Raw genomic sequence first — 23,896 nt, 5'->3', positions numbered from 1 at the left:
GATGCAGTTTTGGTCGTGTCCGGGAGCTGCGGATCTGCTTGCACGGTGAGTGCATATCCCCCCCCGCCCGGTCCCCCCCCATGGGGGTTGTATCAGGGCTGGGTTGCCTGCATGGGTGCAGGCCGCTGTTGGGGGGGGTTCGTCAGCTCCTGCTTGTCAACGGGTGTCGCCACTGGGCTGCTCCGGCCCTGAGTGAGCTCAGTGGGCACTGATAATGGAAGTCGCGGGGCAGCTGTGTATGCGTTCCCCGTTTTCATTTTCCATACAGGGGAGGACTTAGAGAGGCTCCCGCCTTCGAATCTGTCCTGGCCTGCGGGGTCTCTTCCCTACGTGGTCAGTGGCATGTGCCCGATTGGGACGGCAGCGGGGGAGGGAGGTAGCAGGTATTTTTAGAGGGCCCCTCGCATGCGCTGGGCTCCAGGTGCCCATGATTGGGACCCGGGTGCACTCCGGCGTTCCTGTAAGTCTAGTGGCCACAGCGGCTCGTTCCCCCCACCGGCTTAGGCAGGACAAGGAGAGCTAGGCCCTGCCCGTCAGACACCTCGGTATTCAGCGCGAGGGGTAGGCCCACAGGTGGATCGTTGGGGGATGCTGGCTACCTCAGATCAGCTCCGATGCCTGTGGGTGGCGGGCAGGGTATGGGCATCTATCGCCTCCCCCTCACATCTGGCGGCCGTGGGTTTTCTTGGTAGGCTACGGCGTTTGAGGCCCGTTAAACAGCTGTTGTCGTAGGGGTTACATTGTGGCGAAAATGGCGCCCATGTGCACAAGACCCCTCCCCCACCGGGGTCAGGAGCATTTTTAAAAATGGCACCCACGTGACCGAGGCCACCCACCCACGGGGCCAATTCAAAAGAATGCCCGTACTAGACCCCGTGCGTGTTCGAGGCAGAGTGTTAGAAAAGCTAATGTGGATACTATGCAAAGATTGTAGTGTTTTGTCTTGTGTTCCGAGGAGCGCAACTATGTCAATTATTATCAAGCTTGCACTAATCAGCATTCAGCAGCCGCTGGTACCGCCGTAGCGCGCTCGACGAGGCGCTCGCTATCTCTAGGCCCTCAAGTTTGCAGCTGCGGGCCACCGCGATCTATTTATGCCGATGTCCATTAATATAAAAAGGTTGTCCCCCTTATTGTACCGACGCGGCCAAGTGGCAATTTGAGTACTGGTGAAAGTGCTGGGTCTCGAGATGACGAAAAGATCACGCCTGCGCCATTATGGGAGCTTGGAGGCCACGTGTGCGCCCCCCTTTTCAGCTGCGGGGACCCAGCCCGGCTTGGCTGCGTTCCCTGCCAGGCATGTCTATTTCTTTCTACACGCATCGGTTTTACATGTCTGTGTTCACTTCTTTATGCGGCTAATCGGGTATAGGAATGTATGCCAACGGAGCGCCAAGTCCTGGTAGAGGAGATGAGCCGGCAGCTAAGACTGCCGATTTTGGTGCGGGAGACCAGGGTTCGAGGCTCGGTTGTGTCCCCATTCAGGGATTCCGGACAGAATTCAATTTTTCTCTACGTGCCCGTATGGGTTTAAGTATATCCATACTTTTCTCATGTAAGGTACTTCTATACATTCGGGTCGAGTTCAAAATTTATAATTATGCTGCCACTGCTGCTCTCCACTATGGGGAGAACTGAGTTATATCATATTTAAGTATTTAATGGGGGCTCATGGGTGATTAACAACATCAGAGGAATTTGAAGCCACAGTAAAAGCGGTTGACCAGCATATATCTTTACCTTCTGGTAAGATCGATTATTATAATAGCGCAAAAAAAAGATATATTTTTTTTTTGCATGTGTTTGGCTAACATGTGTTTACTTCCAGGAGGTGTCTTACAATATCATTCACGCTTATGAGGATTGGGTGACGTACACGCTGGGACGGGACCGTGGGCCAACGTCGACAACGCAGCAGGGGTCAAGTGGACTGAAACACAGGGCTCGGCCTGGGGCATTTTAAAACTTGTCTTTCTATTTACAGGATGAAGAGTCAATCGCTATTGAGGTGAAGGCGCAGGAGGTCTTGCAGATAAAAGGAGGAACAGAGGGGTTTTAAGAGCAGGTATGGGTCATCATGGGGCGGCAGGCAGGGGAGAGCAAGGGAGATAGCGTCTGGCCCTCAGTTGGGGTACCAGAAGCAAGGAGAGTAAGTACCCTGATGGTTCAGACCACACGCCATGGTTTTCAGCTAAATATTTGTTTTCTAATCCTAGCCTGCCCTCCATCCAGGACTAACCACACCGATTCTTGCGCATGTTACACCCTACGTCCACTTACGCTACCACACGATAAGTAAGTATATGGGAAGGTGGGGGTCACGGGACGTCTGCAACAACAGGGGACTTAGAGGTCCTACGTAGGTCAACAAGACAGTGAATCCTTGTTGCTGATCCAAATATTTTCTCCTCAGATTGGTGTTCCGTCCAACAGGAGAAGTCAGCATGGACAGCCAGTGCTCCCCCCCTTTTCCCGGAGACGTCACAGGTGGAGGACTCATTGCCGGGCACTTCACAAGACGCGCAATGGGAGAATTTTATCGAGATGGCCAAGGTTAAGGGCCTAGCGTGGGCGACCAGCATTATGAACACCCCATAGCAGGAAGACTCTGGGATAATTTGCGATTCACCCCCTCCAGTACAGAAACCCATCACAGAGGCGGGCCCCTCTAGACCCAAGCGGGTCCGCAAGCCCAAGATCAGGGATTTCCCGCAAGACCCACTGCCGCCACCTAGGAGCAGAACAGTGATGACCACCAAGGAGGTCACAGCTCATTCGGTTGTTCACCCACCACAGGGGCCGCCCCCAACCCCCCCCCCCCCCCCCCCGACGGACAGTCCCCTTGCCCAAGGTAACTACGCTACTAGGGATGATCTGGCTGAAATCATTGGCACTATGAACAATTTCATGTCAAGGTTACAAGCAGGCACTTTTGGCACCAGCCCGGCGCATTTGGGCAACAGCGTAAGGGTTAAAGAGGGGGCCATGTTAACAGCAGCAAGTATTTGGTCAGCAGGCGAGCCAGCGGGACAGTTGGGGGTCACGGGGGCGGTGGGTATTCCGGAAACTACTACCTCCGGGGGGCATATCACAGTGACAGTACCTGTCTCGCGCCTCCCTCAAACTTCAATCCTGGTTCCGCTCTCGGTGAAAAGTAGTGCGGGGGTCACTTCAGTAATGTCCACCATCACACCAACACCCACACCCCCCATAGTCCAAAAAGCCACCTCCGTCCCGCTGCTGTCGGGGCATTGCTCACTGGCTTGGCAGGTGCCCCAGGCAGCCAAAGAGGGGATTTGGAGGCGGGATTTCATAGATATTTTTACCCTGCTCATGTTGGGACTAGAGGGCCTGGATGCCAGGAAGATAGGGACAAAGGAGGATGATAAGAAGGTAAAATACCAGCCTTGGCCAGAGAAGAATATTGCCAACAGGCTTTATTTATTTATTATTTATTTATGTAGCTTATACAGCGCGCAGCTACCCCCGAGGGGGTGTCCCGGCGCTAGAACCAGAGCCTCAAGGGAGAAGGGGGGGGGGAAAAGGTTGTCATCAAGAAAGGGATCACAGTCCGGAAAACAGCCAGGTTTTTAATCTAGCACGGAAGATGGGTTCAGACGGGCAGAACCTGGGTCGGCTTGAGGCTTTTTCCATCCTAGCTTCTGTAACTATGGAGAAATTTCCAGAACAGGGCCCTGGGCTTGTACAGTATTCTAGGACAATTCACAATTCAGCCATGAAATGGGGGTGGGGGGAAATGGCTGGCGGAACTATGATAGGGAGTTCAGGAGGAAGATGTCCCACTGCCCGGAAATGGGTGTGGATCAAAAAGAGCTGTGGATGGAACATATGGGTGCCCATGCACAGCTGAACACAGGCCCCCAGGTAAATTCACAGGTTGGACAGGCTCCACACAGGGGATCCTTTCAAGCAGGTACAAGGGGCAAGCAATCATTTCGGGGAGCACGCGGGGGGGAGACAAAGAGGAGGTTTCAGGAGGTCCCCCCCAGGGACATGCCGCCTTTTTAATAATGGATCATGCTCCTGGGGTAAGACGTGCAAGTTCCAGCACGCATGTCACACATGTGGTGGCCCTCACTCAGCGGCTTCCTGCCACTCTAAGCAGAGCTCACAGCCAGTCGGCAAAGGTGGCAGCAAAGTTGAGGTGGCTAGATTACCAGAATCTCGAGCTCCCCCCACTCCCCAACCATCTCCCGCTCCTGCTCAACATCTTGTCCTTGATAGCGTCTCAGTCCAATTAGGGAGCCTTTTTGCTGCAGACAGTTCACTTGCACCCGGGCACACCACCATAGGCCATTCCTCTGTCAGCCTGGCCAACATCACGCCTCTCCTCAGACGGTATCCCAATGAAGCAGACAGCCACTTGCTGCTGTTTGGATTTCACGAAGGCTTTAAGATCCCCTACGTGGCAGCAGAGAGGCCAACAACCTCCGATCGGTGAGAGAACAGCCAAAAGTAGTCCGGGCAAAGGTAGAGAAGGAGAAGGGTCCATTCTCGCAACCCCGCTGGAAAGATTTGTGGTCTCGTCCCTGGGGGTGGTGCCCAAGAAAGAACCAGGTGCGTTTAGATTAATTAACCATCTCTCATACCCAGAAGGGGCTTCTGTTAATCATGGGCTGGAGGAGGGCACCTGCTCGGTGTCTTATTGTACTCTGGACGTGGCATTGGACCTAGTCAGGAGGGCGGGCAGAGGGGCCTGGTTAGCTAAGGCGGACATCGAATCTGCTTTTCGCTTGCTACCAGTCCACCAGAGCGGCCATCACCTGCTGGGTTTCAAGCTGGTGGACAGGTACTTTTATTACAAATTCATGCCCATGGGTTGCACTGTGTCATGTGAGTATTTTGAAGCGTTCAGTTGCTTCCTACAATGGGCCCTCCAGGACACCTATGGGAAGGATGGGGTGACACATTACCTAGATGACTTCTTGTTCAGAGGGAGCAACGGCAAGCAGGACTGTAAGCAGGCCCTTGCGGATTTTGAACAATTGGCTTGTCATTTAGGGGTCTCTCTCACGCCAGGTAAAACGGTGGGTCCAGTGCAGGTCTTAACTTTCCTGGGGATCAAGATTGATACCATTGCAGGGGAGTCCAGATTGCCGACAGAAAAAGTTTAGGGCCTAGCACAACACATACAGTCCATGGCTGGACAGGACAGGACCACCTTGGAATGCATCCAAAGCCAACTGGCAAAATTGAATTTTGCAGCCAGAGTCATCCCAGTGGGGAGGGTGTTTGCCAGAAGGTTGGCTAGGGCCACTACCAAGGTCACTAAGAAACGCCACATGGTGAAACTGAGTAAAGGCATGCAACAAGACCTGGCCAGGTGGGCGAGGTCGCCCCCACTCCGCTGCTCCTGCCCGCTGACCACCTGAGCTGCCCTGACAAGCTGTCCTGCTGCCTCGCTGCTACCTCCTGCTACCTGCCCACTCTGCTGCCTCGTGGTTGCCCTCGCCGCCGCTCCTGCTAACGCCTTTGTCTCTTCCCTTCTTGGGTTGCCCTTGACTCGCTGCTTGTCTTTTTCTGCTGCCTCCTGTTTTCCCCCCCTTCTGCTGCCCTCCCCCTTCCTTGGAGACGCTCCCGGCCGCCGGACGCCCCAGCCGCCGCCGAGCCTTCCTCAGTCCCCCTTCCCGCCACTGACCTATGCCGACTCGGCCCCCCTACTGCCCATTGGCCGCCCACGCTCCCGCCACCCAGCTGACCCGCCCTACTGGCTCCTTACTTATGACGCCCCCAGAGCGACCGCGCAGTGGACGCGCGCAGCGGGAACGCCGAATGAGCGCCGAAGGTGCGCCAAAGGTAAGCCCGTCTGCGCCCGTCCGCGCCTGGCCCGCTCCCAGCACCCGGACCCCTGTCTCCCGCAGTCACCAGCCCTCCTGCCGGACCTACGCCGCCACCGAACTCAACGCACTCAACGCCGGCCGACTCCCGGGTTGCTACCGAGCCACCCCGAGACGCACCCACGAACCCTTCTGCTGCAACTCCTGCAAGTTCACCTGCATCCGGACCTGCACCACTCCAGCAGTGCCCAAGACCTCGACGAGCAACAGCAGCAGCCACCTGAAGTGCATCCTGCTCAACACCCGCTCCGTCCACAGACACGCCGTCGAGCTCTGGAACCTGCTCAACACCACAGCCCCAGACGTCGCCTTCCTCACGGAAACCTGGATGAACGCCTCCTCAGCACCCCACATCGCCATCGCCATCCCGAACGGCTTCAAGATCATCTGGAGGGACCGCGTCAACCAGACAGGAGGAGGCATCGCCATCATCCACAGGAACTCCATCCGCATCACAACCAACACCGACGACACCCTCGCACCCGCCGAGCACCTGCACTTCCAGATTCACATCAACCCCAAGACCACCCTCAGAGGCACCCTCGTCTACAGACCCCCGGGACCACGCACACAATTCAGCGAGGACATCGCCGACTTCGTCAGCCCGCATGCCCTCCCCTCCGCTGACTACATCCTCCTCGGGGACCTCAACTTCCACCTGGAGAACAACAACGACCGCAACACCACCACCCTTCTGGACAACCTCGCTAACCTTGGACTCAAGCAACTGGTGACCACCCCCACCCACTACGCTGGACACACACTCGACCCCGTCTTCTCATCCAGCAAGGACATCGCCTTCAACCACGCCACTGGACGGACCACAGCTGCGTCCATTTCAGCTTCAAAAGGACCACGATCCACCACCAACAGCAACAGGTTGCACGCAGAAGCTGGAACAAGATCACAGCCGACCAGCTCGCGACTTCCCTGAGCAAGAACCCACCCACCAGCGCAACGAACCCCAGCCAAGCGGCCACCAACCTCACGAAGTGGATCAGCGACTGCGCAGACAACCTCGCCCCTCTGAGGACCCCGCCTAGCAGACCCGGCAGCAAGAAAGCCCCATGTTTCACCGACGAACTCAAGAGCTCCAAGAAGGACTGCAGAGCCCTTGAGAAAGCCTGGCGCAGAGACCCAACACCGGACAACATGACTGCCCTCAAGCTCGCCACCCGAAAACACCACCAACTGATCCACACCACCAAGAAAACTGCATTCAAGGAACGACTGGACAACAACGCACACAACAGCAAGGAACTCTTCAACATTGTTAAAGAGTTCTCCAACCCCAACGCCGGAAACAACGACATCACCCCTTCGCAAGACCTCTGCAACTCCCTCGCCTCCTACTTCCACAACAAGATCGCGGACATACACAACAGCTTCAGCACTCAACCGACGCACGCCACAACCGAACCACCGCCCCCCACCACCACCCTCCGCGCCTGGACCCCGATCAGCACCAAAGACACCATCCGCACGATGAACTCCATCCACTCCGGATCTCCGACCGACCCTTGCCCTCACCACGTCTTCAACAAGGCCGACGCTGTCATCGCACCCCACCTGCGGGACACCATCAACACCTCCTTCAACACCGCTACCTTCCCGGAGAGCTGGAAGCACGCCGAACTCAGCGCCCTACTAAAGAAGCCATCAGCCGACCCCACCGACCTCAAGAACTACCGACCCATCTCACTGCTCCCGTTTCCCGCAAAAGTCATCGAGAAGACCGTCAACAAGCAGCTGGCCGCCTTCCTCGAGACGAACGGATCCCTCGACCTCTCGCAATCCGGCTTCCGGGCCAACCACAGCACCGAGACCGCCCTGATCGCAGCAACCGATGACATCCGAGCCCTGCTCGACAACGGAGAAACAGCGGCCCTCATCCTCCTAGACCTCTCCGCGGCCTTCGACACTGTCTGCCACCATACCCTAGTACAGCGCCTCAGCAACGTCGGAATCCAGGAGAAGGCACTGGAGTGGATCACCTCCTTCCTCGCCGGAAGGACACAGAGAGTCCACCTCCCCCCGTTCAGATCAGAAGCCACCGAAGTCATCTGCGACGTTCCTCAAGGCTCCTCGCTCAGCCCAACCCTCTTCAACGTCTACATGAGTCCCCTCGCAGCCATCGCACGCCAGCACAACCTCAACATCATCTCCTACGCCGACGACACCCAGCTGATCCTCTCCCTCACCAACGACCCCGCCACCGCCAGAGTCAACCTACACGAAGGGATGAAAGAGGTAGCCAAATGGATGAAGAACAGCCGCCTGAAACTGAACTCGGACAAGAAGGAAGTCCTCATCCTGGGTTCATCACCCTCCGCCTGGGACGACTCCTGGTGGCCCCCCGCCCTAGGCAGCGCACCCAGACCAACAGACCATGCACGCAACCTGGGCTTCATCCTGGACTCCTCCCTCTCCATGACCAGACAAGTCAACGCCGTCTCCTCGTCGTGCTTCAACATCCTACGCATGCTATGCAAGATCTTCCGGTGGATCCCCACCGAGACCAGGAAGACGGTCACCCAGGCCCTCGTCACCAGCCGACTGGACTACGGCAACGCCCTCTACGCCGGAACCACCGGCAACCTCCAGAAGAGACTCCAGCGGATCCAGAACGCCTCGGCACGACTCATCCTGGACATCCCCCGTCGCAACCACATCTCCGGACACCTGAGAGACCTGCACTGGCTTCCGGTCAACAAGAGAATCACCGTCCATCTCCTCACCCACTCACACAAAGCCCTGCACAACCAAGGCCCAGGATACCTCAACAGCCGCCTCAACTTCTACGCTCCCAAACGCCAGCTTCGATCGACCAGCCACGCCCTCGCCGCTGTCCCCCGCATCCGAAGAGCCACCACAGGGGGAAGGTCCTTCTCCTACCTCGCCGCCAAGACTTGGAACTCCCTCCCGACCCACCTCCGCCTGACCCAGGACCACCTCGCCTTCAGGAAGCAGCTCAAGACCTGGCTGTTCGAGCAGTAGCGGACCCCCCCCCTCCCCTAGCGCCTTGAGACCCTCCGGGTGAGTAGTGCGCTATACAAATGCTTTGATTGATTGATTGATTGATTGATTGATTGATTTGATGCCATTTTGGACAGGGCATGGTGCGCAGAGAAATGTCCCAACGCCTGGCACAAGAAATAGGTCACGGCCAAGATCACAGTGCTAGAGTTGTTCCCGATTGTGGTAGCATTCCACTTGTGGCCTGCAGTGCTGGCAGCTAAGAGGGTCCTCTTGTGGTCGGACAACCCGGCGGTAGTGCAGGCCATAAACTCCCAGTCTGCGAGTTGCCCCCTGGTTTTGTGCCTCCTGAGGGAGTTGGTGTGGGCGTGTCTGTACAGTAATGTTGAATGCAGGGCGCGACACATTCAGGGTGTACAGAACACTGCGGCTGATGCTCTCTCTCGTTTTCAGTGGCACCAATTCTGGGAGGCGTGGCCGAGAGCGAGAGAGGAGGCGACCTCTTTCCTGGCACATCTTTGGTACCTGTTGAAGTGGAAAATCGAATGAGGGGGCTGGGTGAGCTTTCCCTGGCACCAAGGACAAACAAGAGATACAGGGCCTGCGTGCAAACATTTTGTGCCGTGGTGGGAGCATGGGAAAAAGGCGGGTCCTCCTTAGAAATAAGAGTACAGTCATTCATTCTGTGGGCAAAAGAAAACGTGAGGAGTCACTCCTGGATCTCAGGCCATCTGGCAGCAATCAGCCACCACGCTAGACTAAGGGGCCAATCAGATCCAACCAAATGCTTTGTGATCATGCATCATTAAGAGGGTGGGCCGGGGCGTGGCCACGGCGTCAAGATGGCGGTCGCACTTTGAGAGTGCTCCTGACCCCCCGTCCGTCATCCGCCTTCATCTGGCCCGCAACAGTGCCCCTTGTTGCCTCTCGCCTACCTGCCTGCCTCCCTTAACGTCAGTGCTCCCGGCGCCTGTATTGCCGGACGCCGCCGGACGCTTTTGGAGTCCCTGCGGCTTCCCGACCCTGGAGAGCCGGCGCCGCGACAAGATGGCAGCCCCCTGCCTGGCACCCTGATGGTCGCTGTCAACGTTGCTGGGCATCTTGCGGCGATCCTCCCAGGCTCCGGCGCTGCGGCGGATCCTCCAGTTGGCCCCTGGAGCTGTGGGGCAGACACTGCTGGTGGTGCTCCTAGTTCCTGCTGAAGCGACGCCCGGTCCGGGTGCCGCGCAAGATGGCGGCCCCCTGACGCGTCCTGGCCGACTGCCTGTGTCTCCCTTCTCATTGGGGCCTGCTGCCAGCCCTCCCGCCCTGGACCTGCGGCTGTCGCGCTGAAGGGGACTCCGGTCGGGTCACGGCTGAGCGAGGAGACACGGTGAGCGGACCTGGGGCTGGCTTTGGAGATCCGGGGACCTTCCCTCCCCTCCTGTGACGCCTGGGGCCCTTGAGGTGGCAGCTCCGATGCTGGTCCTCTGCCCCCGGCCGGGCTACCATAATGCGCCTGACTGCCCGTGTCCCTGGCCCTGACCACCCGGTGGGGAGCCCCTGAGGAGGGGGAGACGGACGGGGCCCCACCTCCTGCTCTGGCCACAGCTGTACCTCCCGCTACTCCATGGCTTCCTTCTTGATGTCTGGCTGTGCCTCCTGCTCGGCCCCCCATGGACATAACTGGCGGGGGTAGCCTTGAAGTCTGCTTGACCCCCGAACTGCCAGGCAGCCCGGCTTTTCGCTCGACGACCAGCGATCTGCCTTCTGGCCACTCCGGACGCCCTCTCTCTGGTGGCCCTGAGCCACAGGGAGTGTGTGCACCTACTCTGCACCCGTAAGCGGGCCTCCCACGCCGGATGTCCCCTGGAGTCGACTTGAGTGGAATCACCGTGTCGGATCCTCCCTGGCCTGGCTCCTGCCTGCTGGAACGGCGAGACTGTGCTCCTACGCCCTGCCTGCTGAGGGAGACCCGGTGAGTCGGCATTTGGGGATCGGGGGTGCGGTGCGGCAGGGGGTTCGGCCACCGAGTCGGGTGGCCGGCGGAGTGGGTGCGGTGTGATAGCTGGCCTCCCGCCCCCCCCCCCTCGGGCTCCGTCCTCGAGGTCTCCACCTGGCCTCTGCTCCGCAGCCACGTCCATCCTGCGTTCGGAGATGCCGGGCGGGGTGTGAGGAGGGGATTTGCAACCACCTGGCCCAGGCTACTGTGCGACCGAGTGGCCACTTTCTGATCTTCTTCCCCCACGCTGAGACTGGGGACCCTCCACACCATGGGCAAACCTCGTGCGCCTCCGGCCTCGAGCTCTGTGGCCCAGACAACCCTTGACCGGTTCGCCAAGGTGGATCGAGGAACTGATGTGGGCCCGACATCTGGCCCTGGCCTGGCTGGGGGAGACCTGGCAACCATCCTACAGGCCATTTCGACTTCCCAGACGTCAGTCAAGACCAAGATAGGGGAAGTGAAGGTGGACGTCTCCCTTATCCGCCAGGACCCCCGTAAAGCCACGGAACACCTAACGGAAGCGGAGTCCAGAATCTCCACTGTGGAGGATGATGTGTCCACCATCAAGAAGCACGTGGCCCACCTCCAGTCGCAGACCGCTGACCTCCACCGCAGGGCTGAGGATGCTGAGATCAAAGCGTGCCGGAATTACCTACGCCTCCTGGGCTTTCCGGAGGTTGTTGAGAAGGCGGACGCCGCGTCCTTCCTAGAGGGTTGGTTCCGCACCTGGATGCCCAAGGAGAAGCTCTCCACGTGGTTCGCGATTGAACGTGCCCATCGCTCCCTGGCTCCCAGGCCACCTCCGGGAGCCCCGGCTCGCCCCTTCATCCTCCGGCTCCTTAACTTTCGAGACCGGGATGCCATCTTGAGAGCGGCCAGGGAGTTGGGGCCAATTAATCATCGAGACTCCAAGATACTGGTCTTTCCTGACTACTCGAGGGAGGTTCAGTCCCAGCGCCGCTCGTTCGACGAGGTGAAGCAGAAGCTTAGGGCGATGAATCTCCGCTACGGGCTCCTCTTCCCGGCCCGACTCAAGATGATCTTCCAGGGGCGGACCATCTTCTTTGATTCCCCACAGGCGGCTTGGACTTGGGTTATGGAGGAACGTCCTCTTCGAATGCAGGTGGCCCGCTCCCTGCCTCGGAGGGCCACGGACCACCAAGGTAGTGCTGCACCCAAGCCTGGGCGGCGCAGCATGAGGTCCCGCAGGGGAGGGGGGTGCGAGGACGGGGGATCCTGGTCGACGGGATTGCAAATCCGACGGCCCTCCCCGCGGTGCAGCAATGTGACCCTGACCTGCCATCCTCTACTCCATCCTTGATTGACTTGCGCAGTGCTCCTGGACCCGTGGACACTCTTCGACGTGCATTCTCAGACACTGATCTCTCCAGAAGCCCGTTGCTCTGCAGCCCTGATGACGACTCAGACTCATGATCCAGGGCAATTCAGTCTTCTTGTATCTTGATTCGAGACCCGGGGCCCAGGTCCATGTCTGAAGAACCCTGCACTGATTCCTGCCAGAATTTATGACCTGCATCGGCTCCGGCTCCCCTGGCCTGGTGGCCTGGGGTATCAGCTCTTTCCTGCGACACCCTGGAGGCGCAGGCCTGTTTCTAGACATCCTTCCGTTTTCCTTCTCATTTACCATTGTGATATTCCTTGTCTGGCACTGTTGTTCTGTATCCTGCACCATGGAGGGGGGACCTCCCTATTGGTACCTTGGTCATAGTTCCTGCCCCAAGCTAACCGTTTTAGCTTAGCATCCATCCCCTGAGTGGGGTGTTTTCTGTTGTGGGGTTGCATTTAGGTCGACAGATGCTTCTTGTTTTGAAGTGTAGGGTGGGGGGTGTTGGGGGGTGTGGGTGGGTGGGGGGTCCGTTGACTCTCTTACGTTGGTTGTTTCTGCTTTTGTTTTTGGCCGCCCACGGGCCGCCCTTTGTCCTGATTCTAGCTCACCATTGTTCGGCCAGTGTTACTGCCACTCATGAGTTGCGGGTTGTAGCTCTCCTTCCGAATCCACTGCAGTTGTCTACTCTCTGTCCCCATGCTCGTCCTCCTCTTCACCTGCTTTGTTATTCCCTCCTCCCCCCTCTCTCCCCCCCCTGCTGGTCCCTGGCGTTACTGCTACTATGCTGGCCTTGGCCCGGTTCCCCCTGACCCTGACCCTTCCTCTCCTGGAGCCCTCCTTTGGAGGCCCACGGCTGGTCCCTGCCCCCGTCCCCATCGATGGCCTGTGCGCTGACTAGACCCCTCCACGTTCTCTCCTGGAACGTTAATGGTCTCCTAGACCGCATTAAGTGAGCGGCCATCCTCCGGGCGGTCCGCCGCTACGAGGCTGATGCCCTTCTTCTCCAGTAGACCCACCTCCTACGCACGCAATGCGATTTCCTGGCCTGCTGTGGGTTTGCAACGGTCTGGCACTCGGGCTTCACGCGTGGGTCCCGTGGGGTGGCAATTCTCCTCCGTAAAAGCTTGCCGTTCACCCTGACCCAGGCCACCACTGATCCTCAGGGCCGATTTGTGGTGGTGTCGGGCGTGTTGGAAGGCTGTCCCTTGAACATCCGGTGTCTGTATGTCCCGTCAGCTCTTCATCAACCGACGCTCTGCTGCCTTACGGGCGTTATTTCTGCCCTTCCGCGAGGTTTGACGGTGGTGGGGGGAGACTTTAACGCCGCCTTGAACCCTTCCTGTGATGCGACCGGGACCCCCTCTGTCACCCGGGTGGCCTTGGCTTCGGCCCTATCGGGATGGGCCTCTGCCCTGGGGCTGTGCGACGCGTGGCGAGTCTGGAACCCTCGCAAGGTGCAATTCACCCACACATCGGCCGCCCACCACACTCAGTCCCGTATCTACCTTCTTTTCCTCCCGGCCACTGATTGCCACCTTGTCTCCGGAGTGACTATTTTGCCCCAAGGGCTATCCGACCACTCTCCTGTCTCCCTCCGCCTTGGCTCGCCCCAAGTGGGCCCGCGAGCGGTCTGGCGTCTCAACGCCTGGTTCCTACAGGACCCAGAGCTGGTGGACTCGCTGGAGCAGGAATTGTCATATTACTTTTTAACTAACGAGGGACTCCCTAGATTGGCCTTTCACCCTGGAGGAGGTGCTCGATGCTATTCCCCTTCTGCATTCCGGCAAGTCACCTGGCCCTGACGGCTTCCCACAGGAATACTATGCCACGTTTCGGGACACCCTTGCCCCTCATCTCTTGGCCATTTTCCGTCATGTGGCTGGTACTGGCTTCTTCCCCTCCGAATACGACCTGGCCACGATTGTGGTCATCCCCAAATCCCACCCGCCCTCGGTGGCTTGTGCGGACTACTGCCCGATCTCCCTTATCAACTCTGAAATCAAGTTGTATGCCACCATCTTGGCCCGAAGACTCAAACCTCTCTTGTCGGATCTGGTACATCCAGACCAATGTGGCTTCATGCCAGCCAGAGGCACCCGTCACTGTATCAGGCACCTCCACTTGGCCCTGGCTCACCGTGCTCTACTCCCCCCCCCTATCTAGCCCTCCTCTTCTTGGATTTTGAAAAGGCCTTCGACACGGTGGGCTGGGACTACCTCCAGGAGGTTTTGGGGGAGATGGGCTTCGGCCCAGTTTTCCGCCGGTTCGTCGGAGTTCTTTATGCTGCCCGTTGCGCCCGGGTGCTAGTGAATGGGGTGCTCTCGGAGACCTTCCCGATTCGTAGAGGCACACGCCAGGGGTGTCCCCTTTCGCCTCTTTTATTCGCACTTGCGATGGAGCCCCTGGCTGTCGTAATCCGTCATGACCCCCTCATCCGTGGGTGGGCATGGAATGAGAGCCACGTCGATAAAATTGCCCTCTACGCTGACGATGTGGTTCTCTACCTGGCTGATCCAGCGACCTCGGGTCCCCAGAGCCTGCTGTCCCTGGCGGCCTTCCACCGAGTCTCGGGCCTCCGACTTAACGCCGCCAAGTCTACACGGGTCCCGCTCCACCCATGCAGGGACTGCTTCGACTGGCAGTCTGACATTCCCCTACGGCACCACTCAGTCAAATATCTGGGGCTATGGGTAACCTTGTTGCCAGAGCTTGAGTGGGCGCTGAACGTTGCCCCCCTGGTTCTCTGAATGAAGGCCAACCTCAAGCGATGGCAGACGCTCCCACTTAACCCCCTAGGAAGAATCTGGTTGTTTAAAATGATGGTCCTACCACGCCTTCTCTACGTCCTGCAGAATACTTCCGTCCACATCCCCCGTGCCTGGTTCCGTGAACTGGATGGGTATCTGACCCGCTTTCTGTGTGGAAGGGGTCGATCGCGCATCTCACTGGCACACGTCCATGTCCCCCCATACGACGGAGGCCTAGGGGTGACTCATCTCTTCCTCTACTACATTGCCACTAGGCTCCTTGTCATCCATGACTGGTACGCGGGCGGCTGGTCCGACCCAGCTTACCGGGTGGAGCTCGAGAAGATGGACTTCCCGCAGATCCAGGCCCTCCTCTATGGCAGCCCTGTGCCACATTCCATGGCGCCCATCACAAGGTCGGTCTTTATGGCGTGGCACGCCGCTCTGCGCTACACGGACTGGGACCGGAAACTCACCAGGCAAACGCCCCTGTGGCATGGCACCTGGCTCCGGGAGGTGGCGGCGCTGACTGGCTTCCGCCGGTGTGACTTGGTGGGCGTATCGGTGCTGGGGGATGTATGGGTAGGGGATCACATCCGGGCCTTCGCAGATCTACAGCGGAATCATGCCCTTTCCCACACCTAGCACTTTCGGTACCTCCAGTTGCGCCACGCGCTCCAAACCCATCTCCCTTCCCCAATCTCCATTCCGGAATTCAGTCCGCTGGAGGCCCAGGTGATGATGGGGGACCTGGGGAGGGGGGGATCTATCGTATCTATCGCTCCTTACTTAATAATGGCCATGCATCCCTGGACGTGCTGCACGCTCGCTGGGAGGGATGGGTGGGACCCCTGGAGGAGGTGGACTGGAGGTATGCCTTTATGGCGCCCAGAACCCTGACTACCTCCGCAAAACTCCGGTTGGTCCAGACCGACTATTTTCATGCAGCTTACCTCTCCCCTGACTGCCTCTGCCGGCCCCGCTTGCGTCCTACCCCGGACTGCGCGAGGTGTGGTTTTGCGCCAGCAGACTTCTATCATGTGGTATGGCTCTGCCCTATGCTGGCACAATTTTGGAGGGGGCTGGAACGGGAGCTAACGCGTGTCCTGGGATGGGAGGTTCCCCAGGAGACTACTCGACTCCTCCTGGGGGTCTTCGGGGGCCTAGATGGCTCCAGGGCAGACAAGCGCCTCCTTGGGGTGGCACTGGCAGTGGCCAAAAGAGACATAGCAAGCCACTGGTCGCGGCCTGATCCACCCACAGTGGGGAAATGGAGGAGAGGGGTCGACTGGTGCGGCACCCAGGAGGAGGCCCTGTTTGAAGCTAAAGGGGCTTCGGACCTGTTTCACCGGATCTGGGGGAAATGGTTTAATTTATTACCACCATGATTAAAGCTCTGTTGTCTGTTCTTAACCCTTGTCTTAACCCTGTAACCCTGAATATGGACCAGCATGTCAAGACCCACCTCCCACGATTCCTATCTAATATTCTGTTGTGTGATTTGCTTTAGCTACACCCAATGAACATAAAAAAGAGGGTGGGCCAGGAGCGAACCAAAGGCACCGGACAATAGATCACCCATAGACTTTGAGACACTGCAGGGGATGCTGGATTGGGTGCACAAGGCCACTCACTCGGCTTTTGAGGCAGCATTGTTTGCTGCTACGTTCAGCATTGTTTTCTTTGGGGCATTTAGGATTAGCGAGTTGGTGGCGAGAACAAAGAATGACATGTGTGGGGTGGCTCTGAAGATACAGGATGTGTTGCACTCTGGCTATTCCCTCAAAATAATGTTAAGAAGGTCAAAGAGGGATTAGCGTGAGGAAGGAAGGGTGTTTTGGCTGCACAGCCTAGGAGAAGGGCTAGTTATCACCTACTTGGCCCTGCGCCCGGCAGCAGACAGATACCTTTTTCTCCACGCAGACTGCAAGCCCCTCACAAAGTATCAGGTGGAACACAATGCACGCATGCCTGGCGCTGTATGGCAAGAATGACCCTAGCAAGCGTTTTCGCAGCCATTCTTTTCGCATAGGGGCAGCACCTACAGCGTTTAAGGAAGGCTTGCCAGCATTGGGTATCAAACAGGTGGGGCGGTGGGAATCCCACAGTTTCAAAAGATACATTCGGCCATGAGCCCACGGACTATCAGATCTGTCAACAGCTGTTTCCTGGCGACTAGCCAATGTGGGATTTTGAAGTGAAGTTACTTTTGCAATTTGGTATGGCCTGTAGCCACTAAAGTTATTTGACTGGCAGCAACCGGTACATGGTTACTAACAGCAGTGTGTTGTGTGGTGTATATTACGGTGTAGTGTTTTGTTTTGTCAAATAAACATTTTGCAACATCACATCTCTTTATTTGCCAGGAACAAACGTCTGGGTGATGGGCCACTCAGGTGTCTCCAGGTTGGCACAGTGGGCAGAAAGCAGGAAGTGGAGGCATGGTTTATCCAACACCGAAATAACTTGGCTGGGATACCTGGGCATGCGATGGAATGGGCTGTTGGGCATGCTACAGCAGGAACTGGGTAGAGTCTCCCCTCCCCCAGGGGTGTTAGTTATACACCTGGGAGGGAACAACCTGACGGCACTGGGGAAAAGGACACTGCTTCAGAACATGAAGGACACACTTTGCAAAATAAGCAACATGTTAGGGACATGTGAACTCTGGTGGTCTGAGATCATGCCATGGCCATTGTGGCAAGCAATGGAGGCTGCGCGCAGGAGAGTCAACTGTGCAATGAGCAAATGGGATTTGGATTCATAAGACACAGGCTACTGCATGCAAAATCCACAGGGTGTTTTGAGGAAAACGGGGGACATCTTTCCAGAGTAGGCATGGATTTGTTCCTCCCAGATCTAGAGGAGGCAACGGAAGTAGCGGGATGTAAGTAAGAGAGCCGGCCTTGGTGGGGGGCCCTGGTTGTGATGGTCGCCACACCCAGGGCTGTGGCAGAGTTACAGGACGATCCAGAGCTGGAAAGGTACTCAGGGTACCCTCTTCAGGAGCACAAAGGGTGCTGAGGCCTAATATCCCCAGGAAGTCTGTGCCTTGGACCTTGGGGTGCGACGGTGCCCCGTCTATCCTACGGGCGGTTGGAAACCTGTACAACCGGGGGTTGCTTGAATGCTCCGCCCCTCGTAGGGGGGGGTGTGAGCAAGAAGGTGGACCAATGGTTCACCAGATATGGGAGGGGCTATCTCCTCACCACAACCCCTAAGCACCGATTGGCTAAGGCCACGAGGCAAGTTGGCCCATCAGGTGGTAGGCCGCGAGGGGCGGCTTGCCTTTGGATCGTCTGTGTGATAACCCACCATGTTGGCATAGTTGGTATACTAATAAATCTGCAGCAATTTTTTCCCATCAAAAGTTGTCTTGTCTGCTCATTTATGTGACATGTATATTGCTGCGTGAGGGCTGGTGAGTGTGGCCGATATTGGCACTATGCGTGCTGACCGACACGTCCCTGCAGGGGACCCTCATAAGAGGGAGGCCCCCTTAATGCCACACGATGGCACACTGGACAGCCTAGTGTCCAGGGACCCCTCTGAGTCAGGCGCGTCATTTCCGGCCTAGGTGGGGGTAGGGTGGAGGTATATATGTCCCCCCCCCCACCTGGTGGCCTCTTTTTTCTTCACCCGGACGCAGTTTCCCTCCCTACCGCTTACCCGGCGTTATCAGGGTGGGGGGGGGGGAGGGTCCCCTAATCCTCTTTTATTTGTGTTGCAGGCGGAGTTACAGGATGATCCAGAGGCGGAAAGGTACTCAGGGGTACCCTCTTCAGGAGCACAAAGGGTGCTGAGGCCCAATTTCCCCAGTAAGTCTGTGCGGTGGACCCTGGGGTGCGTCGGCACACCGTCTATCCTACGGGCGGTTGGAAACCTGTACAACTGGGGGTCGCTTGAACGCTCCGCCCCTCGTAGGGGGGATGTGAGCAATAGGGTGGACCAATGGTTCCCTGGATGTGGGAGGGGCTATCTCCTCACCAGAACCGCTAAGCACCAATTGGCTAGGGCCACGATGCAAGTTGGCCCATCAGGTGGTAGGCTGCGAGGGGTGGCTTGCCTTTGGATCGTCTGTAAGATAACCCACCATGTTGGCATAGTTGGTATGCTAATAAACCTGCAGCAAGTTTTTCCCATCAAAAGTTGTCTTGTCTGCTTATTTATGTGACATGTATATTGCTGCGTGAGGGCTGGTGAGTGTTGCCGATATAGGCACTAACAGCCTGATTCATGTACATGCCGTTTTGCGTGTCCCTAATAGCGAATCATAGCGATTCGCTATTGAGGACACGCAAAACGGCATTCATGTAGGAATTGCTACTTAAATAGCGATTCCTACATGTTCTTTATTTGCGAGTAGCAATTTGCTACTCGCAAATACTCCCCATTCATTCCTATGGGCCAAGAGGCCCATAGGAATGAATGGGGATTTGCGAGTAGCAATTTGCTACTCGCAACTAAGATAGCGATTTTAAGGGTGCCAGGGGTGTCCAAAGGACGCCCTGTAGCACCCCTAAAATGCACTTTTGGACAGGTGTTGCGCACACACATGTCCAAAGGACATGTGTGTGTGCTACATGCAACTTTGAAAAATGCTTTTAAAAGCATTTTTCTGAGTTTTTGCTATTTACCGACAGGTCTGACCTGTCGGTAAATAGCGGCCCCAAAAGTTCAAAATCGCTATTTCTTGATGTTTCATGAATAGCATTTGAGGAATCTCTATTAGAGATTCCTTAAATGCTATTCCTCGCATATTTGCGACTTCTTAAATAGCGATTTTTGCATTTGGTATCATGAATACCAAATGCAAAAATCGCACTCGCAAAGGGCCAGATTCTCAGAATCTGGCCCTTTGCGAGTGCAATTTACCTACATGAATCAGGCTGTAAGTCTACAGGCATGCTCCTTCGCTTCACCGCTCTGTGGTAACAGGCCCTGCCTGCGAGAGTCATTGCAGCACTGGCTGAATCTTCCTTCTGCCTGTAACAAAGGCGTCATGTCCCAAAAAAACACGCTGTGACGCCTTTTGCAGCACAGCACTACAACATGGCCACAAGAAACAACAATCTGCATCCATGATTATTTACAAACAAGCAGGCTTGCGTGAAACTGCTGTGAAACATGCCTATAATTAAAGTGCAATATATCTGATCACACAGCATTTCAGTTGCTGAATTGCTTCTCCCTACCACTAACAGGGTGAGTATAAGAGTGGCCCATAGAAACCACCCCTCCCGTCCCCAGCCATCGGTTAAACAAGACAGAAACAGCGTGCTTGACAGAAAGAAGGTCGCTATCCTGTGTTGCTCGATATTTCTATCTACCCTGAGACTGTATAAGCATTGGAGTTAAGAACACACACTGCAGGCACTTAATTCTTTACAGCGGTATCATGCCTGCTGGTAGCTCGTGCCCACAACTATGACTCTCCCGGGCGGCCCCGCTCACTGCAACACCGCTGTCCGGCATGATTTTAGCTAGTACGGCTGTTGGTGTGCTCTGGACAGACTGAGGCTGCAGCTGAGGAACCACTCCAGCAGCCAGGTTCACTCAGCTGCCGGTGTTGGTTCGACTCTGTCAGGTGGTGCATTCATTATTAAATTTCCCGCCGTCGTGCGAACCCAAACTTTTCAAGTCTGATCAATGACGGACAACTCACTCACCATGTTCGTGTTATGGATTTTAGGGCAGTCTGAAAGGAGGACAACGGCGGCCCCGAGCACCGAGAACCCACGCTAATGAGTGAGGGGGTGCCGTCATGAAATCGGGAACACGAGTGTGGCGCGCACGCAGGCAGGGGGAAGTGCTGAGAACAGGCGCCCTCACTAGTATAGCGCTGGCTAGCCCCGGAGGTATCAGAGCGCTTTACAGAGAAGAGAAAACAGGAAATTTGCACAAGATACAAATAAGTAAAGAATACAGCAATGTACATCAACTAATGAAATGCAGTGGAACAATGGCTATACACTGTCAATCGTAACAAAGGAGCCAATTCACCTACACGGGCCTGGAACAAAGGCAAACCCAATCTATTCCGGAGTAAAGGCCGCAGATGGGTTGGGGTTACAGCACCACAGCTCAGCGGGACAGCTTCACTCCCAGAGCCGAGACTAGTAGAGGAACGGAGACGGCAAGCAGAGGGGGGTTAAGATATCCACCTCACACCACCATTATTCACCAAACAGGATGCAGGCGAGAAGCGAAGGGGGAGCAGGGGAGGATCTCTGCAGTCCGCCGCAAGGCACAAACCAGGTCGCCGAACACCAAATTCCACAGCAGCCGTAACAGGAAACAAGCAGAGCTGTCTCCACGAAGGTAAACCATTTTTTCCAGAGAGTTGGAGAGAAACGTGATGCAGAGTAGTTGTGGCAGTGTCCGGAAGATAGGTGATGGCCCAGAGGGTGATGGGGCATAGTTAATAGAGCTGCTGACTGTAGTTCTGGACACCTGCATTCGAGCCTTGGATTAAGCTCTATAAAAAGTAGATAAAGCACGGCGGCGCTCGTAAAAGAGCAATGCACTAAACTAAATATTGTTAATGTACATTACAAACAAGCCCTGAGTTGTGCGAAAGGAAATTAAAAAAAAAACATTGTTTGTTCAAAAAAAAAGTTTGAGGAGGAGGCAGCGGGGGGAGGGGGGCTGCGCGGGAGCCAGCTTTGAAACCATCTGTTAATTACAAACAGATGGTTTCAAAGCTCGCTCCCGCGAGGAAATCGCCAAACGTGCATGTGTTGCCATTGAAGGCAATTCAACGCATGCACGTTTTTGCCTGAGAAGGCACATCGATGGCTAAAGGTCTTTCACCTATGCAGCGCATGCACGCTGCGTAGGCGAGACCTAAACATGAATGTGTCCTCATGTAATAACTGGTGCTATGTAAGGAGCTCTGATACCTTCGGGTCAGGTCAGAGCAAAACTCCGTAAAACAAAAGGATTTTCGGGCAACATGCTTACCCAACAGCACATGACCAGATCAGTTGTTCCTGTCCTGTGAATTTAGTGCTGTTTTTAAATAACAAAATGCCTTCTCTGGTTAATTTTAGACTACATTGTAAAATGCAGAATTACGCTCCTGAAACAATTTTGTTGTAATTTCACATAATTATACCATAGCAAATTGAGCGAGTAAAGCCCACCCCAACTCACGATGTAAAGATGATTGTTACTGGTACTTTATTATAGGAGATGGTGGAGAATACTCTGCATGATATTACCTGCGTGCTGTCAGGAGCCTGGATGATTGCAAGTGTCTGAGTGGGTAAAAATGTCTGGATAGTCGTGATAGGAGTCTACGGACTCATAATATTTGTAGAGCTCTGAGATATGGCCATGAATTTCTGAATGCTCACAGAACTTGTGGAAGTAGTAGTTTAGACAATACCTTTTGAAGAAAAATGGTCTTAATGCAGTTGTTTATAATGCTGACACCAATCTCATTCAGCAATAAGTGTCATCCCCTCGAGTGCCCATCTGAGCCTGTGAAGAAGAAGGAGACCCATCATTTTCACCTTTTTATAATTGCACCCAGGAGGGTATGAAGCACCTGAGTGTCATTATAGGTATGCACCTTACCACTCAAAGTAGTTTAGATCCATACTGGATAGAGCACCGCATAATAGATCATTCGTTTTGATCCCTTTGAATGCCCTTGAAAAGACAATGTAAAATCAGGGAAAATTGATGCAGAAGAACATAGGAATTTGCAATCTGCATTCATTTTGCACTAAAAAGAAGTAACAAATTCAGGGGAATATATTGCTTAATGGCTAGTGACAAAAACTATTGGAAATAAACCAGATCTTCTCTCAATATTGAAGTCATCAAATCTGGCCTAAAAATCCCTGGAACTGTTAACTTGCTTGATGAATATATTGGTGTCAGTAGAGATGAAACCTTCTTTTTATGAGGCTGGAGATTCTAGGCACAACACTTAATCACACTGGTGCTCATGTAATGTGCTCCAATGCCATTGGGCCATGTAAGAAATGTACAAATAATTGTCCCCAATGTATTCAAATCATCTAGAAACTGTTTGTTTATTTCCCATGGACTTTCAAAAGAAACTAGAATAACTACGTCATCCAATGAAATGCATTGAAAATGTGGTATTTATAACACATTTGTTGGCCCCAGTATCTTATACAGAGCACTTTCCCAAAGCATGTTATCAGCTAATCTAGAAACAGTGATGCTGACAGCATGAAAGCTCCTTGCCACAGGACGTGAGGACGAGTGTGACTGTAATTGTTGTATTACAGGAGTCTGCGGATAATATTCTGGATGATATCGCTTGTTCATCAACTTCAAAATGATAATCATCATCATAATCCACAAAAGGAAGGATGAACTTTCAGTGAAAATCCAAGTACAAGACCATGGTGGACAAATGTGCACATTACTACTCCAGCAACAGGTGATTATCCATCTAAACCCACCTCTGATTACAGACAACATTGTTTTCATTTTCAGAAACAAATGGAAGAAGGACAACTCTTGTTTCTTCAAAATCTTTATTTTATCTCAAGACTGCAAGTTCTTTCACAGGAATAAAATATTCTTATGGTGCTCCAGAGGCCGTTGATGTCAAAGCAGGTTCAGATGCTGAAGATGGTACTTGTCCCAAACCAGGATTTGTCTGATATAAAGCTTGTGGCTCAGCAGTGTCTCCAACAGACCTGATGTTTTCTCTGCATAATTCCAGAATAGAAAATGTATTTAAACTGAATGTACTGTGGCATTTTTTGGGCCGCTAAGCTAAATCGGTTTCTTGATACTTCTTTCTTGATGTAAAAAATTGACACCGTCCTGTTTTATGTAACACTAGATCTCAGCGTACCTGCATTCTACCCCAAGAACTTACCCAGGTGCTTGCTATGATCGTCTAAAGCTACCTTTTAAGGAATCCACTCATCAGCAGCTTTGCCTTCTATGCTGGACTTGGTAGAATCTATTTTGTTTGTAAGATTTCCACTTC

Source organism: Lissotriton helveticus, chromosome 8 (genome assembly GCF_964261635.1).
Source record: "Lissotriton helveticus chromosome 8, aLisHel1.1, whole genome shotgun sequence".
Lineage (NCBI taxonomy): Eukaryota > Metazoa > Chordata > Amphibia > Caudata > Salamandridae > Lissotriton > Lissotriton helveticus.
Note: the sequence above shows the minus strand (reverse complement) of the source record.